This window comes from Trachypithecus francoisi, unplaced genomic scaffold (genome assembly GCF_009764315.1).
Source record: "Trachypithecus francoisi isolate TF-2019V2 unplaced genomic scaffold, Tfra_2.0 Lachesis_group6, whole genome shotgun sequence".
Classification (NCBI taxonomy): domain Eukaryota; kingdom Metazoa; phylum Chordata; class Mammalia; order Primates; family Cercopithecidae; genus Trachypithecus; species Trachypithecus francoisi.
In genome coordinates, this window is record NW_022681471.1 from 103,272,129 (window position 1) to 103,292,186 (window position 20,058).

Genomic DNA, 20,058 nt, shown 5'->3' on the forward strand with positions numbered 1-20,058 from the left:
ACCATCTGACCCAGCCATCCCATTACTGGGTATATACCCAAAGGATTATAAATCATGCTGCTATAAAGACACATGCACATGTATGTTTATTGCAGCACTATCACAATAGCAAAGACTTGGAATCAATGCAAATATTCATCAGCGACAGACTGGATTAAGAAAATGTGGCACATATACACCATAGAATACTATGCAGCCATAAAAAAGGATGAGTTCGTGTCCTTTGTAGGGACATGGATGCAGCTGGAAACCATTATTCTCAGCAAACTATCACAAGAACAGAAAGCCAAATACCGCATGTTCTCACTCATAGGTGGGAACTGAACAATGAGATCACTCGGACACAGGAAGGGGATCATCACACACTGGGTCCTATTGTGGGGAGGGGGTAGGGGGGAGGGATAGCATTAGGATATATACCTAATGTGAATGATGAGTTAATGGGTGCAGCACACCAACATGGCACATGTATACGTATGTAACAAACCTGCACGTTGTGCACATGTACCCTAGAACTTAAAGTATAATAAAAAAAAGAAGAGTTATACAATTCTTTTATTAAGCACATTTTCTTTCTTTCTCTTTCTTTCTTTCTTTTTCTTTCTTTCTTTCGAGACAGCATCTTGCTCTGTCGCCCACATTGGAATGCAGTGGCACAATGGCCGCTCACCGCAGTCTCCACCTCCTAAGCTGAAGCGATCCTCTCACCTCAGCCCCCCTGGTAGCTGGGACTACAGGTGCACACCACCACGTCTGGATAATTTTTTTAATTTTTCTTTTTGTAGAGAACAAGTTTCACCGTGTGGACCAGGCTGATCTCCAACTCCTGGGCTCAAGTAATCCAACCACCTGGGCCTCCCAAAGTGGGGAGGGATTACAGGCATGAGCCAATGTGCCCAACCCCATTTCTCTTTTTAAGAATAAATCTGCTTTTATTTCTGGTTTTATGTATTTTTACAAATAATTGACATGATGATATAATATTCACAATGCTTCAAAAATGTGAAAAAGTATATGTGAATATTAATCACATAATTGATAAAATATATAAAATAATGAAGCCAAAGCAGGTCTTTAAGAAATATTTATAAACATTAGGTATTGAATTTACAGATGCTGCCAAAGTTGTACCTCCATGGGGTCATTCATCCCAAAATCTGACCGATGTTTAAAATGAGAGCAAGAAATATTCAATTAAGTAGTAAGTTGAAAACCATCTAATCTTCTTCCAATGCATCTGTGACGTCTTCTTTGTACTTGTAAAGTCGCACTGCATGTTGAATAGGAGTCTTAACAGAGTCATAAGTCCATCCCTTCCTGGCAAGCAGCCTTTCAAGGATTCCAGCTATTTCGTAGCCCTTGCTTAGAATGAATCCTTAAAGGCAATTGGTCCACAAAGATCGTCAAGAACGTCAGGTTCATCAGGCTTTTCAAGTAAGAACTTGGGGTCAATCAAAGGTTCATCACTTCTTAGCTTTTCCCACAACTTAGGCTTGAGGTACCATGCTCCATGCTTTATCTTCACACGCTGTGCGGTATAAGAATTCGATGGTGTGTCGAGTTTCCTGTCCCAGTATTTTTCCTGTGAGAAGAATTTGGCCTCATCCATTTCATCTAGCTCCATGCTATACTTCAGCTCTGAGGAACAGTCATTTACCTTCTTAAACTTTTGGTCGTGATAGGTTGCTTTGCACTCAGGAGTAAAGTCAAACAGACTCCTGATGGATTCTTCACCAATTCCCAGGTCTCCAGCCCACTAGAAGAATTCATGGAGTTTTTCCAATGCTTATCTATATTGACGAGAGTCAGAAACGCACTCTGTTGTGCTGGTGTATCTTCCTGAAGCAGTTATTTTATGTAGGACCCTTGAATCTTGGGAGGCTCTGCGAATTGATGGGACACTAGAGCTTTGGGAGGCTCTGGGCGGAGACTGGACACCCGACGAGTCTTGGGAAGCTCAGGTGGAGATTGGACACCCAACGAATCTTGAGAGGTTGCAGGCAGAGGTTGGACACCCGACGAGTCTTGGGAGGCTCCGGGCGGAGATGGGACACCTGAGTCTCGGGGGAGCGCGGGCAGGATTCCCCACAAGGAAATTTACCAGGCTTGGTGGGTTCCTCGGTTGTCTTCACCTGGACCTCACAACGAGCCCATATGTCCTTCAGCTTCCTCTCAGAATCCAATAGGGAGGAGATGGAGCACTCCAGTCTTGGGAGGCTATAGGCGGAGATGGGACACTTCAGTTTTGGGAGTCTCTGGGCGAAGACTGGACACCCGACGAGTCTTGGGAGGCTCTGGGTGGAGATGGGACACTCCAGTCTCGGGAGACTCCGGGCAGCGCTGATGTCACCTGCGAGGCCGGGATTCTAACAGGTGTGTAGTGGAATCTCATTCTGGGTTTCATTTGCGTTTCCTAATGACTACTGGTATTGAACTTCTCTGTATTTGCTTATTTGCCATCCTCGTCTCTCCTTGGTTGTAGTTTCTGTTGATTTGTTTCCCCATTTTTAAATTGTGTTGCTGGATATCGCATTTAGTTTTGAGAATCCTTCACCAGGTGAACCAGGTGCGGTGGTTCACGCCTGTAACCCCAGCACTTTAGGAGGCTGAGGGGGCAAATCATAACGTCAGGAGTTTGAGACCGGCTTGACCAACATGGTAAAACCCCGCCTCTACTAAAAATACAAAAATTAGCCGCGCGTGGTGGAGCCCGCCTGTAATCTCAGCTAGTCAGGAGGCAGTGGCAGGAGAATCGCTTAAACCCAGCAGGTGGAGGTTGCAGTGAACCGAAATGGTGCCACTGGACTCCAGCCTGGGAAACGCAGCTAGACACCAGCTCCAAAAATAAATAAATAAATAAAAAATAAAAATCTTTGTTGTGTTCTAGATGTAAATAGGTTATCAGATATGTGGTTTGCAAATTTTTCACTTCACTTCACTTTGCCCTTCCATTGTCTTAACATTGACAAATGTTAAGATAATTTCATTGATCTTAACAGTGTCAGAGTTTTTTTTTTAATTAGATGAAATCCAATTTATCAATTTTCTCTTTTACAGATTGTGTTTATTTTGATATATGTATGAAAACTTTGGCTATCCTAAGGTCACAAAGCTTGTTATATCTGTTATAATTTTTGCAAACAACACAAGATGTAGATCAAACTTTTTATTTAAAAAATGTATCTATTGCATATATATATCTGGTAATTTCAGAACTCTTTTTGTAAAGACCATCTTTTCTGCAATGAATTACATTAGGAAATGGCTAGAATATCTGGGCACTCTTTTCTCTTCCATTGATTTTTCTTTCACACAAATTTCACATTCGGTTGGTTACTTTAGCTTTATAATAAATCTGGAAATTAGGCTGTACTAGTTCTTTAACAATGTTCTTTTTACAAAGTTGGTTCTTCTAGGTGCTTTGAATTTCTATAGAAATTTTAAAATCAGTTTGTCAATGTCTAAACGAATCCTGTTGGGATTTTGATTAGGATTCTGTCTAATCTATAGATCAATTTGAGGATAACTGGCATATTAACAATAGGAAGTTTTCTGACCACTGAGGAAGGTACATCTTTCCATTTGTTTATGTGATTTTTCATTTTCTCAGGAATATTTTGTTTTTCTTAGTGTATGCTTCTTTCACATCTTTTTCTCTCCAGATCATTCCTAACTATTGTTTTGATACTATTATATGTAGTATTTTTTAAGTGCAATTTCCAATTTTTTGTTTAGCATATATATAAATATTTATTTTTGTATATCCATCTTGTATACCTTGGTATACAACCTTGGTAAACTCATTTCTTAATTTCAGGAGCATTTTTTTTTTTTTTGTAGATTTCACTGAATTTTCTATGTATATGATAATGTAATCTGTGAACAAAGATAGTTTCCATTCTTCCTTGTCCATCTGATTATCTTTATCATCCCCCAACCCTCACCGCTTTAATATACTGAATGGAACCTATATATAATTTTGACTGGAAGTGATGAGATTGGAAATCTTTGTATTGTTTCTGATCTTAGGGGGAAAGCCATTATGTATAGTGTGAGCTATACACACATTTTTTATTTGAAGAAATTTCCTTTTATTCGTATTGTGAGAGTTTGTGAGAAATGCTTTGTGTCAAATGCTTGGATTGTCTAATATTTTTCTTCACCCATTAAGATGTTCATACCACGTTTCTTTTATAATTATGCTGAAATAGTGAATTATAATGATTAAATTCCAAGTAGTAAACATACTTTGAATTCCGGGGATAAACCTCACTCGGTTTTTAATCTCTTTATTTATCCTCTGTATATGTGGTTGGGTTAAGCTTTTTGCATCAATGACTATGAAGGATATCTGGTGACGGGCTTTCTTTGATTTGTTGTTTGGCTTTGTCATCAGGGTAATGGTAAGCAGAGAATGGTTTCAAAATGATCATATCTTTTTCATTTTCTCAAAGCATTTGTGTATGATTGGTATTATTTCTTCCTTCAGTGTTTGTAAAGTTCACCAGAGATGCCCTCGTTCTCAGGCTTTCTTTGTGGGAAGGTTTTTTAAACTACAAGTTTAGTTTCTTTAATAAGCATGGGGTATTTAGATTATCTATTTTTAACAAACTTGGTTAGTTTGCGTATTTCAAGGAATATATCTATTTCATCTATGTTGTTAAAATTAGCATGCAAAGTGCTCATACTATTCATTTGTTATTCTTTAAATACCTGTGGAATCTGTATTGATGTCACCTCTCTCATTGCTGATTTTAGTAATCTGTTTTTTCTTTTTTTTTTTTTTATTGGCTAAAGGTTCATAGGTTTTATGAATCTTATAAATGAGGCAGCTTTTCATTTTATTGATTTATCTCTGTTGTTTTTCTGTTTTCTATTTTAATTATCCTCCCATTTTGTTCTTTTGTTGGCATGCATTTTGCTTTTATATGTGTTATAAAATCCACAACACTTTTTCAAAAATTACTTTTGCTTAAATACTACATGACTATTTATTTTACATTTTCTGTTGATTTTAATTTGTAAAAAATCTTACATTTTTACTCATGGAGTTATCAATTTGACTACTCTTCATTTCTTTGTGTAGACCCTCCATCTGCTATAATTTTCTTTCTGTTTGAGGCAAATTACTCAACATATTTTTTGTATTCCATTTCTGCTGGTGATGAATTTGTTCATTTTTTGTATGGCTAAAAAGTCCTTATTTTGTCTTGTTTTTAAAAGATGCCTTTTTGTTGTGTGTAGACTTCTAGTTTGATTATTTTTTTAATTTATATTTTACATAGGTTGCTCCACTCTTTTCTTAGTTGCATTTTTCAGTCAAGAAGCCTGATTTTGCCCTAATTTTGGTTTCTTTGTGTGCCATGCCATTCTTCTCTGGTTGCTTTTAAGATGATCTGTTTATCATTATTTTTAAGCAATATAATTATATGGTTTGGTGTCTTTTTTATGTTTCTTATGGTGTGGATTTATACAAATTCTTGGATTTGTCAGTTTCCATCAAATTTGGGAAAATCTGTCATTGTCTCTTCAAATATGTTTTCTGTTCTGCCTTCATCTCTTCTTCAGAGAATTCAATTACACATATATTTGAGTTGCTTGAAGTTTTCTCACAGCAAAATGATACTATGATATTTTTAAATTTTATCTTTTCTTTGCATTTTATTTGGATGACTTATCTTGCCAAGGCTTCAAGTACACTAATCTTTTCTTCTGCAATGTCTTGCATGTCATCATGGATGTCACCCCCCTTTTTTTATCTTACACTTTCTTCACTTTTAGAAGTTTGATTTAGGAATTCTTTGTATCTTCCAATTCGCTACTTAACTTTTGAACATTTTGAGTATAGTTATGATACTTATTTTAATGTCTTTTAGATAACTCTAATATCTTGTTAACTTTGGACATCTTATGATTATCTCATCTCTTCCTTATAAGGAGATTAATGCTTCTTTACATCTCTGGCAATTTATTATTGGATGCCAAACACCGTAAATTTTACCTTATTGGCTGATGGATAATGTACTTTTATGAATGTTTTTTACTTTTGTTCTACAATGCTTTTAAGTTGCTTCAAAATAGTTTGATACTTTTGGGGTTTTTAAAAATACTTTGTAAGACAGAAATAGAGCAGTGCTCAATCTGTGGCTAAATATCCCCACTACTGTGGCAATACCCTTCAATGTACATTTTCCAATTCCCTTGAATTTTGAGGTTCTCTAGACTGGCCAACAGGAAAAGTCACTATTCTTGGCTCTGTGTGAGGGTCAGACACTACTATCTATAATTCTTGTAAATAGTTTCTGCCCTGGCCTTTGGTCATTTACTCACATACATGAGTTAATCAGTAATCTGCTGAAGAATTAACTTGAGAGTAGGATTTTGCAACTTCTGGAGTTCTTTCTCTGTACATTATTCTCCTCTCTGGTACTCTGTCTTGAAAATTCTACTTACCTTTTTCTCTGGAGTGTTTTAGCTCCATCTCCTGAACTTAGTGACACTGGCTGGTCTCTATTTTTTCCCTCCATGAGCAATGGCCCAGAAACTCAACAAATAATCTGGGGCAATTACAGGGTTCACTTCATTTGTTTACCATCTCTCAGGGATCAGTCTCTGCTGTTTGATGTCCAGCTTGATGTTAGCCTTGCAAACTATTACTTTATTTCTCCCCTGACTTTTAGCTGTTTGATCAGAAGGTAAATTTGGTCTCTTTACACTCTCTTGACCACAGAGGAAATATAATTTACTTATTCTTGCTTTTGTGTCTACCAATTTATGAAGTTGTATTCCCAAAGAACACCAAAGACTTAACCATCAAATACTTTATCACGTTCTTAACAAACTTCATTTGAAAGTGTGAATTACACCTGCCCTAGTGAAACAGAGTCCTCCCTTAGAATTCATATTTTACTGGTTTACTTTTTCTCCTAATGCTCATGATATTCATCTACTTCAAAACATACAAAAAGTGAACATGAAACTACTTAGCATGCAATGTTAGATATTTTATAATTTTGAACCAGAATAGCTTTTCTTTTGCCATCGCCAAAAGTTCTCTCATAGAGAAACTGCAGATTACATATAATTCCTCAACCATGGCCACAACCTTGTTTTAGCACTCATTTGGTTATTTAAAGTGTTCCAGGCTGGTCTTGAAATTCTGGGCTCAAGCAATCCTACATCCTCAACCCCCCAAAGTGTTCAGATTACAGGGATGAACCATCACGACTGGCCTGAATTTCATCTTTGAAGTACATAGAATTAAGTGTTGAGTAGGGCAGGTTAAGATTGCAAATCAGTGAAATAAAATTAATCAATACATCTAGGATAATCTAAGATTGGTATTAGAAGCTAAAATATGAAGCAAGGGAATAAAAATTCAGGTAATCAGGAAAATGGGAACTTGGTCTAAATCTAAAGATCATTGCTTGTAAGTACTTTCTTTTTGTTAAATTGTTATTATTAGTCCCTTCAGCATGAGGCATAGGCCGAACATCTCCACTTAAGGCCAAGGAGAAAGTGGTATTTTCAGATAAAGAAACAAAGACAATTAGTAAATTGCCTAAAGTTAATGGCCAGTTACAGGAAAAAAAATGGATATTCAAAAACCTTTGAACGTTCACTATTGTCCCTGTGTCATAAGGCATAATTATTCCCATGTTAGGAAAGATACAGGTGCAACAGAAATTTTGCATATCCATTATTGCGATTAGCAAGTGAAATACAAAGAATAAGAATCGTGTGTTCCAAGTAATGCTTCCAAAACTCACTTCACTCTATAATGAAAGAGATTGCATTACTCTATAAAAACAATCTTCACTCATCTTATGTTGGCCATAGAAGTCAATATTAGGAGACATGGATATTGGAAAGGAACCTGCTGAGGTTATGTAACGTCTCACAAAGTCATATCTCTGAAAAGTGATTATCAGCGTAGAATGTGTATCTCTTTGCTCCACTGCCCCATTCTTTGCTTCTTAAAGTAATAGAAAGTATGCTAATGTTGTTTCTTAAAGGTCATCATTACCATAACTTTGTTCTTCTATACTAATGTACAATAAAACCATTTTTCATAATTTATAATCTAGCAATAATTTTTAATATCAGATTTTTCTGCTACAGTTTATACTATCAATTAACTTACTCTTTCAGTTTTTATTTTGATGTTATTTTCTTTATTAACATGACATTGTTTTATTATTTCTCTTTATTTTTGGCTTCTATGTATCACTGCTCTCTCTTTTGACATCTCTCAGATATTTGTATATAAGTGTGTTTCAGCTTAATTTTCTGCTTTTCTAAGCTTTCCATATTTAGGCTCTCTTGTTTAGTATTTCTTCATAAATAATTCCAAGCATTCTTAACTTTTAAAAATCTTCTATGAACTTCAATTTCATCGAACTTTTCCCTTAATTGTCACTATGGAAACATGAAGAGTTTGTTCTTGCTGTAATATCCAGAAAACTTTTATTTTATTACTTGAATAATCAAATGAATAGAACATGGCTGTGAAATTTTAGATGTCTGTCCATATTTGCAAATGGAAAAACAAGATGCTCTATTTTATAAAGTGCAACTTTCTAAGAGGAAAGAACTGTCACTGTAACATTGCAAGTGTAATGCAATAAACACAGACCAAAATATGATAATTTCTAGAAATCAAAAAGTTAAAAGCTGAAGTTGTTTTCAACTATCTTTTGAAACATAAATTACTTCTTATAGTAATACAATATTTTGTATAAGAAAAAATACCAAAGTACAAACCTATTGATGATTTCTCAATTGAGAAACATCTTTCATCTATTCACAAGTATGCTTTACATATGATACATGACTTTGCTTAACGTTTGTCTAGATCCTATTTTCAATGTGTCCCATCAGAAGAAATATATTAATCTTCTCATGGCCCCTCTTTCTTCTAGCTTATTCCCTCCATTCTCTACACTGATGTGGATATCCTTCTTGTTTATAATAAAGCTTTATTTGATATAAGTCACATATCATACAATTAATCCATTTAAAGTGAATAATTCAGTGGCTTTTTGTATATTCACACATTCATACGACCATCACCACAATCAATTTCAAAACATTGTCATCAACCCCCAAAAATGCCATGCCTATTAGGTATTCCCTAGTTTTCCTCCCCGCAATTCCCTGTGGTATTGATAACCACAAATTTACCATGTGTATATAGATTTGTCTATTTTGGACAAATTTATTTTGGGTTGTATAAATCGAATCATAGAATATGTGGTCTTTTGTGACTGGTTTCTTTCATTTCTCATAATGTTTTTAAGGATTATCCATGTTGTAGCATGTGTTAGTATTTCATTTCTTTTATTGCCAAGCAATATTCCTTTGTATAGCTATGCCATATTTTATTTAAGCATTTATCAGTTGATAGACATTTGGGTGTTTTCAATTTCTTGCTACTATGAATGTTGCTGTTTTGAACATTTTTGTATAATTTTTGTTTGACATACATTTTCATTTTTCTTGGGTATTTGCCTAGGAGCAAAGTTGCTGGGTCATATGCTAACTTCATATGTAACTTTTAGAAGAACTGTGAGATTGTTTTTCAAAGCAGTGACACCATTTTACATGTCCAATGGCAGTGTAGGAGGATTCTAATTCTCCACATCCTCACCAACACTTGTTATTATGTGTCTTTTTTATAATAGTCATACTATGTGAAGTTGTATCTCATTGTGGTTTTAATTTGCATTTCCCTGTTGGTTAATGATATCAAACAATGTTCATGTGTTTAGCTGCAATTTGTATATCTTCTTCGGAGAAATGTTTACTTGGATCTTTTGCTCATTTAAAGATTGGGCTATTTATCTATGTATTACTGATTTGTTAGAGTTCTTCATATATTCTGGATACAATCCCCTTATCAGATATATAATTCACAACTATTTTCTTCCATTCTGTGGATTGTCTTTTCACTTTTGTGATGGTGTCCTTTGAAACAAACTTTCAAAAACATTTTTCTTTATTTTTTATTTTATTATTATTTTTATTTATTTATTTATTTATTTTTAATTTTTTTATTATACTTTAAGTTCTAGGGTACATGTGCACAACGTGCAGGTTTGTTACATATGTATACTTGTGCCATGTTGGTGTGCTGCACCCACCAACTCGTCAGCACCCATCAACTCCTCATTTACATCAGGTATAACTCCCAATGCAATCCCTCCCCCCTCCCCCCTCCCCATGATAGGCCCCGGTGTGTGATGTTCCCCTTCCCAAGTCCAAGTGATCTCATTGTTCAGTTCCCACCTATGAGTGAGAACATGCGGTGTTTGGTTTTCTGTTCTTGTGATAGTTTGCTAAGAATGATGGTTTCCAGCTGCATCCATGTCCCTACAAGGACACAAACTCATCCTTTTTTATGGCTGCATAGTATTCCATGGTGTATATGTGCCACATTTTCTTAATCCAGTCTGTCACTGATGGACATTTGGGTTGATTCCAAGTCTTTGCTATTGTAAATAGTGCCGGAATAAACATACATGTGCATGTATCTTTATAGCAGCACGATTTATAATCCTTTGGGTATATACCCAGTAATGGGATGGCTGGGTCAGATGGTACTTCTAGTTCTAGATCCTTGAGGAACCGCCATACTGTTTTCCATAATGGTTGAACTAGTTTACAATCCCACCAACAGTGTAAAAGTGTTCCTATTTCTCCACATCCTCTCCAGCACCTGTTGTTTCCTGACTTTTTAATGATTGCCATTCTAACTGGCGTGAGATGGTATCTCATTGTGGTTTTGATTTGCATTTCTCTGATGGCCAGTGATGATGAGCATTTTTTCATGTGTCTGTTGGCTGCATGCATGTCTTCTTTTGAGAAATGTCTGTTCATATCCTTTGCCCACTTTTTGATGGGGTTGTTTGTTTCAAAAACATTTTTCTGTGAAGTCAGTTTATCTATTTTATCTTTTGTTGTTTGTCCTTTGCTTTTGGTGTTATATTTAAGAAACCATTACCTATTTTGAGATCACAAAAGTTTAAACCTTTAGCTTTTATACTTCCATTTTGACTTAATTTTTGCGTATGGTATGAGGTATACATCTATCTTCTTTCTAATGCATGTGGATATTCAGTTGTCCCAGCTCCATTTGCTGAAGAATATTGTTTCCCATTGAATTGTCTTGGGATCTCTACTGATCAACTAAGCGTAAATGGGAAGGTAGATTTCTGGACTCTAAATTATATCCCATTGATATATATGCCCAGCTCTATGCCAGTACCATATTCTTTTGATTACTGTAGCTTTGTTTTAAGCTTTGAAGTATAGAAGTGTCAGCTCCAACTTTGGTCTTTTTAAAGATTGTTTTGGCTATTCTGCATGCCTTGAATGTCCATATTAATTTTAGGATAAATTTGTCAATTTCTGCAAAGAAGCTAGGTGGGATTTTAATAGGGATTACATTTACTAGGCAGGTAAATTTGGGAAGTATTGCCATCTTAACAATATGAAGTCTTCGTTTCTATGATTATGAGATGTTTTTTCATTTATTTAGGATTTTTGTGTCTTTCAGCAATATAATGTTGTTTTCAGAGTTTAAGTTTTATACTTTTTGTTAAATTCATTTTTAAATATCGTATTCTTTTGAATGCCATTGCAAGTAAAATTACTTCCTAATTTTAGGATGACTCATTACTACTATATAATAATATGATAGATATTTCTAGTACATAGAAATGCAATTGGCATTTCTGTATTGATTTTGTATCGTGCAACCTTAGTAATTTATTTGTTCTATTTGCTGTTTTAGTGGATTCTGTAGGATTTTCAGTATGTAAGATTATATTATCCATGTATAGAGACAGTTTTATTTCTTCTTTATCAACTTGGATGCCTTTTACTTTATTTTCTTTGCTAAGTAACTTGACTAGGACCTCCAGTAAAATGTTGAATAGAAGTGGTAGGAAGTGTCATATTTATCTTGTTTTTGATCTTTTAGGGAAAGAATTCAGTGTTTCACTATTAAATATGAGGATATCTGTGGAAGTTTCATAGATACTTTGCCAGGTTGAATAAGTTTTCTTCTATTCCTGATTTGTTGAGTGTTTTTGTCATGAAGCAATGTAGAATATTTTCAAAAAATTTTCCTACATTTTTGAGATGATTGTATTTTTTGTCCTCTATTTTTTGATAATATCAAATATCAAATGCTTTACATTTATTGTTTCTTGGACATTAAATTAACCTTGAATTGTGGAGATAAAAACTGTACATGGTCACTATGCATACTCTGTTTTATATGTTGCATGATGTGGTTTGCTAGTGTTTTATTGAGTACATTTTTTGACAATACTTTGAATCATAAATTGCACCACAGTCAGATCCAATTAAATTCAGTAACCTTTCTAGGAATACTTTTTGAGGCTAGACTTTGAGCTTTGTTGTCACTACAGAGGGTGTCTCTTTCTCTGCTTCTCTGGTAAACTACCTGGCTTGTGGTTTAGCTTGACAATCTCACTGAGCTACTAACTTCTCTGCTCACTACCAAAATCTCCATTGTTGTTGATAGCAACTTTAGGCTTGAGCTTTCTCAATCTCTGTTTTCAATAAAGTCGTTTCCTTTGGAGAGGGATTTGGAGGTCTCTTTTATTACTGACTGCCTCTTCTCACTTGGCAAACTCTCTGAGCACTGGCTCTCCGGCAGATAATTAGCATGACAGCCCTGCAGAACACTGAGTGGCATAGCAGCCTCTGGTCTTTCTCACTTGCTTCTCCTAGTGTGGAACTTTCAGCCAATGAGTAGCTGGGACAAGGGCCACTAGGTCCCCAGTATTCTTAGCCTGTTGTGCCTGGAGTGGAGCTTCTGCCCTATGAGTAAGGGGGTTAAAAGTTTGTTTCAAATAATTTTGACCAATTATGATTTTTTTGCTGAGGTACAGGTTCACTTTTCACATTAACAGTTCATAGAAGCTAGCAAGAAAATAATCTTCAAATTAATTCTGACCATGTCACACCCTTTGTTTAATAAAATGTTTTGCTTATTTCTGTATATACTACTAATTACCATTTTCTACAGATGGCAATATCCCATTCCCTTCCAAGACCTGTTTTCAATTTTCTTCCACAATAATCCTGGCAGAGGGACTATTTCACTATGTCCTAAAATCGTTTTACTACTTATGTCTTGAAAATGAATCTTTCTGCATTGCTCTTTCCTCCACCTCCATCTTTGAAAGAGATGTCATTCATTGAAGGACTCCTCAAATGCCACTTTCCCCTAAATGAACCATTTTGCAGCACTGAGAGACAACGCAAATATTTCCATCATCTGCCTATCTATTGCAACCTGAAATTCTTCCATGGCCCTTATCCCATTAAATTGCATTAGTCATTGGGTATATATTTTCTCATATACTATTCCATGAGCTCATTGTAGGCAAGATTTCTTACTTTTTTTATTGGTATGTTTTTACAGTACTTAGCACAGACTCTGGCATGTAATAGGATTTACAATTTTTATTGAATCCAAGTCAATAAGTGTTCTGACTCAAAGTATTATGCAGCTTTTGTATCCCATATAGAATCCTAAAATATAAAGCATTCAAACTTGATCATGGGGTATTTAAATTTTCTCTCCGTTAATTTTTTACTGGGCCACTAAAACTCTATATTTCATATTCTAACTAGGAGATCAAACATGAACAAAGCTGGATGTATAGTCTTCACTATGACTACAGCAAAACCGTGGGTTTCAGTCTAGATTACATTGATTTACTGCTAAGAAAATGGAGATTTGTAGATGAGTCAACACTGTACAAACTGTTCACTACTCATATTAGGCCGCAATATTGCTTCTGTTTGCAATGAATTCACTGAGCTGAGAAGGAAATTATTTTCCTCTTAGGAGCTTTAATAGATCCTATTTACTTTTATTTAGGTTAAAGTTAATACTTATCATGAAAAAAAATGTCCAAGGAATGATTTGCATTAATTTGATAATTTAAGGGTATGAAATATGGTTTAAGAAATGTTATGAGCATTCATAGCTATCAAGAGAATTTACCAGAGCTACTTGAAAATGTGAAACTAAAAACAGATGAGATTTGGACCTGATGGTAAACGGCTCTTAGATTTGCCATGTTATAGCATAGGATTCTTTTTTTTTTTTTCAATACAAAAGGCAATAAACAATTTGAGTATCATTTTTCAACAATATATATAGAATTGTTGTATGATATGTGTATTTTGTTTCTGTGGTTAGGCTTATTGAACTCAAATCTACATGATGTATTCTGATGAGTTTATAAAAACTGTTGTTTCATATTGTTTGGTTTGGTTGGACTTTTCCCTCTATTAGGATATATTTACAAAGCATTATGACAGGAAATATAAATACACAAACACCACACACACAGATAAGAGAAAAGAAAATAGGTAAAACCTATAGGATATTTCTAATATTTTTCTAAAGTAATTTATCCATGTCAACCTGAATTCTTGTTTGAACAAATTTGTCAAAATCATAGAGTACTTATTTATGGAATCATGCATTTATTTTGATGTTAATGTCTTAAACAACAAAAACTTCACACATACTAATACATTACCAGTACTGCATTTATGAAACTGATACTTTTTCTTAGTTATTTTAAATTGAGCTTTAAAATGATTTAAATATATCTCTATAAATCAAATTAGGCCGGGCGCGGTGGCTCAAGACTGTAATCCCAGCACTTTGGGAGGCCGAGGCGGGTGGATCACGAGGTCAGGAGATCGAGACCCTCCTGGCTAACACGGTGAAACCCCGTCTCTACTAAAAATACAAAAAACTAGCCGAGCGCGGTGGTGGGCGCCTGTAGTCCCAGCTACTCGGAGGCTGAGGCGGGAGAATGGCGGAAACCCGGGAGGCGGAGCTTGCAGTGAGCCGAGATCGCGCCACTGCACTCCAGCCTGGGCGACAGAGCGAGACTCCGTCTCAAAAAAAAAAAATAAAATAAAAATAAATAAATAAATAAACCAAATTAGATGAAATTGTTAATAACACATACTATATATGTAATCCATAAAAATAGTTTATTTTCTAAAAGAATTTCTAGTAAAATGTGTTTAACACCATTGGCACAATACTAGAGAAGTTATGACGTTTATTTTTGTATTTTTATGTTTGTATGTATTTACGTATTTGTTACAAGAGAACTAGAAATGATGAAATACTGGTGGAGATATCTCCCTTTGAACTGATAGCATCTAGTATCAGTGAAATGTGGTTTTCAGCCTCTGCTACCCCCTAATATCCTAGATAGCTTGACTGGTTGGCCTGATTAGATGCTGCTTTTTGAAACATTTTATTTACTGTTGCACTTGTATTCTTCCTGAAGCTGACATTTTTGACAGGACAAATTTCACACTGGTTCAAATATTCATTCATTCTATTGAAATAAAATTATCATCAAAGATAAGTTAACAAACAAACACATAGACCAATGGAACAGAACAGAGAACCGAGAAACAAATCCATGCAGGTACAGCGAACTCATTTTTGACAATAATTCCCAGGAACATACACTGGGGAAAGTGCAGTCTTTTCAATAAATGATGCTGGGAAAATTGAGTATCAACATGCAGGAGAAGGAAATTTGACCCCTATCTTTTTCCCTATACAAAAATCAAATCCAAATTAATTAAAAACTTAAACCTACAACCTCAAACTATGAAACTGCTACAAGAAAACATTAGAGAAAATTTCCAGGATATTTGTCTGGGCAAAGATATCCTGAGCAAAACACCACAACCATAGCAACCAAAGCAAACATGAACAAGTGGGATCACATCAAGTTGAAAATCTTCTGTGCAGCAAAGGAAACAATCAGCAAAGTCAAGAGACAGCCCACAGAGTGGGAGAAAACATTTGCAAAGTATACATCTGACAAGGGATTAACAGCAAGGATATTTAAAATGCTCAAACAACTCTATAAGAATAAATCTAATAAACTAACTAAAAATAGGCAAAAGATTTGAATAGATATTTCTCAAAAGAAGACACATAAATGGCAAAGAGGTACATGAAAAGGTGCTCAACATCATTGATCATTAGAGAAATGCAAATCAAAACTACAATGACATATCATCTCACCCCGGTTAAAATGGCTTATATCCAAAAGACAGGCAATAATAAATGCTGGAAAGGATGTAGAGAAAAGAGAAACCTTCTATACTGTTGGTGGGAATGTAAGTTAGTACAACTACTATGGAGAACAATTTGTAGGTTTCTCAAAAAACTAAAAATAAAGCTACCACACAATCCATCAATCCCACAGCTAGGTATATAGCTAACAGCCAAAAAAAAAAAAAAAAAAAAAAAAAAGGGAAATCAGTCTATCTAGGAGATATCTGCACTCCCATGTTTATTGGAACACTATTAACATTCTTTTTTATGGTCGCATATACACATTCCATGGTGTATATGTACCACATTTTCATTATACAGTCTATCATTGGTGGACATTTAGGTTGATTCCCTGTCTTTGTTATTGTAAATAGTGCTGCAATCAACATACTGTGTCTTTACAATAGAACCTTTTATATTCCTTTGGGTAAATACCCAGTGATGGGATTGCTGGGTCAAATGGTAATTCTGTCTTTAGGTATTTGAGGAATTGCCACACTGTCTTCCACAATGGCTGAACTAATTTACACTTCCATCAACAGTGTATATATGTTCCTTTTTCTCCACAACCTTACCAACATGTCTTATTTTTTTCCTTTTTCATAGTAGCCATTCTGACTGGTGTTAGATGGTATCTCACTGTGGTTTTGATTATAATTTCACTAATGATCAGTGATGTTGAGCTTTTTTTCATGATTGTTGGCCGCTGGTATGTCTTCTTTTGAAAAGCGTCTGTTCATGCCATTTGCCTACTTTTTCATAGGGTTGGTTTTTTCTTATAAATTTGTTTAAGTTCCTTATAGATGCTGGATATTAGACCTTTGTCAGATGCATGGTTTGCAAGAATTTTTCTCCCATTCTGTAGGCTGTCTGTTTACTCTGTTGACAGTTGTTCTTGCTGTACAGAAGCTCTTTGGTTTAATTAGATCCCATTTGTCAGTTTTCGCTTTTCTTGTCATTTCTTTTGGCATCTTTGTCATGAAATCTTTGCCTGTGCCTATGTCCTGAATGGTATTGCCTTCTGGGGTTTTCATAGTTTTGAATTTTACATTTAAGCATTTAATCCATCTTTTAAAAAATTGTTTAAATTTATTTTTTATCTTTCCATAGGTTATTAGGGTACAGGTGGTGTTTGGTTACATGAGGAAGTTCTTTAGCAGTGATATGTGAGATTTTGGTGCACCCATCACCTGAGCAGTATACACTGCACCCTATTTGTAGCCTTCTATCCCTCGCCCCCCTCCCACCCTTCCCCCCAAATCTCCAAAGTCCATTGTATTATTCTTATGCCTTTGTGTCCTCATAGCTTAGCTCCCATATATCGGTGAGAACATATGATATTGGTTTTCCATTCCTGAATTACTCCCTTTAAAATGATAGTCTCCAATGTCACCCAGGTCACTACAAATGCCTTTAACTGATTCCTTTTTATGACTGAGCAGTATTTCATCATATATGCATCATATCATATATATGCGATATATATAATATATGATATATATGAAGAAAATCTTCAAAATCTGTATTTCTGACAAACGACTAATATCCAGAATCAATAAACTCAAACAAACCAGCAAGAAAAAAGCAAAAAATACCATCAAAAAGTGTGCTAAGGGTCGGGCGCGGTGGCTCAAGCCTAAAATCCCAGCACTTTGGGAGGCCGAGACAGGTGGATCACGAGGTCAGGAGATCGAGACTATCCTGGCTAACACGGTGAAACCCCATCTCCACTAAAAAATACAAAAAAAAACCCAAAAAACTAGCCGGGCGTGGTGGCGGGCGCCTGTAGTCCCAGCTACTCGGGAGGCTGAGGCAGGAGAATGGCATGAACCCGGGAGGTGGAGCTTGCAGTGAGCTGAAGTGAGCTGAGATCCGGCCACTGCACTCCAGCCCGGGTGGCAGAGCGAGACTCTATCTCAAAAAAAAAAAAAAAAGTGTGCTAAGGATATGAATAAACAATTCTCAAAAGAAGATACACAAATTACCAACAAACATATGAAAAAAATTGCTCAGAATCACTAATGATAAGGGAAATGCAAAATAATCAAAACCACAGGGCAATATCACCTTAGTCCTGTGAAAATGTCCATAATCAAAAAATCAAAAAACAATAGATGTTGGCGTGGATGCGGTGATCAGGGAACACTTCTACACTGCTGGTGGGAATGTAAACTAGTATAACCACTATGGAAAACAGTGTGGAGATTCCTTAAAGAACTAAAAATAGAACTACCATTTGATCCAGCAATCCCACTACTGGGTACCTACCCAGAGAAAAAGAAATCGTTATATGGAAAAGATACTTGCACACTCATGTCTATAGCAACACAATTTGCAATTGCAAAATCATGGAACCAATCCAATTGCGATATATGATATATATTGCATATATAATACATGATATATATCATATATCTCATATGTATGGTATATATAATATATATCATATATTTCATATGATATGTATATCATATATGATATATATCATATATGAGACATATATGAGACATGCATATGTGATATGATAGATATATATGATAATATAGATAGATATGATATATATATACACACACCCCCACACACCACAGTTTCTTTATCCACTCATTGATTGATGGGCAAATGCTGCCTCACCTGTGTCTCAGAGATTCTGGTATGTTGCATCTTTGTTCTTATTATTTTCAAGAACTTCTTGATGCCTTCCTTAATTTCATTATTTACCTAAAAGTTGTTTAGGAGCAGGTTATTCATTTTCATGTAATTGTTTGGTTTTGAGTGAATTTCTTAGTCCTGATTTTTAATTTGATTGTACTGTGGTCCGAGAGACTGTTTGTTACGATTTCAGTTCTTTTCCATTTGCTGAGCAGTGTTTTACCACCGATTGTGTGACCGACTTTAGAGTAGGTGCAATGTGGCAATCAGAAGAATGTATATTCTGTTGGTTTTGGGTGGAGAGCTCTGTAGATATCTACCATGTCCATTTGACCCAGTGCAGAGCTCAGTTCCTTAATATCTTTGTTAATTTTCTATCTTGATGATCTGTCTTATATTGTCAGTGAGTTTTTAATGTCTCCCACTATTATTGTGGGGGAGTCTAAGTCTCTTTGAAGGTCTCTAAGAACTTGCTTTATGAATCTGGGTGCTCCTGTGGTAAGTGCATATCTATCTATAAATCGATCGACAGACAGATAGATATAGATAAACTTAGGATAGTTAGCTCTTCTTGTTCAATTTAACCCCTTACAATTATGTAAGCTCTTCTTTGTGTTTCTTGATCTTTGTTGTTTCAAAGCCCGTTTCTTTCAGAAACTAGAATTTCAATCTCCACTATTTTCTGTTTTCCATTTACTTGGTAGATTTTTCTCCATCCCTTTATTTTGAGCCTGTGTGTGGTGGAGTTGGCTCGAGACCTTGGTTGGGAGGTCCTGCACAGTGAGGAGGAATAAATCAGGGACTTGCTTAAAGAAGTAGTCTGGCCACACTTACACAGCTGTGAAAGAGCAGCTGTGCTGTGTTTCCATACTGCTCCCTTCTCAGGTCAGCTTGAGCTTTTTAAAGCCCAAACAACAAAGATGGGGGCCCGCTCCTCCCCCTGGGAACTCCTTCCCAGAGAGAATTTTAATCTTTCAGCCACAGAACACCAGTGTGTTGGCTGGAGGCCCCAGATGGGAGGTTCCGCCCAGTGAGGAGGAACAGAATTGGGAGTCCGCTTAAAGAAGCAGTCTGGCCACGCTTTTGTAGAGCAGCTGTGCTGTGCTGGGGTCCTACTTCTGCTCTGGTCATCTTGGGCTCTCCAAAGCCCACAGAACATCTGAGTTGCTCAAACAGCAAAGATATTGGTCTGCTCCTCCCTCTGAGAACTCCGTCCTAGGGAGAATTCAAATCTCTGTCAGCCAGGGATCATCGGTGGG

General features: G+C 35.8%; 1 pseudogene; it reads right to left on the minus strand.

The window, feature by feature from the left end:
• Positions 1 to 1,217: 1,217 nt before the first annotated feature.
• Positions 1,218 to 20,058, minus strand: part of LOC117077815 — a 28,484-nt pseudogene continuing 9,643 nt past the window's right edge.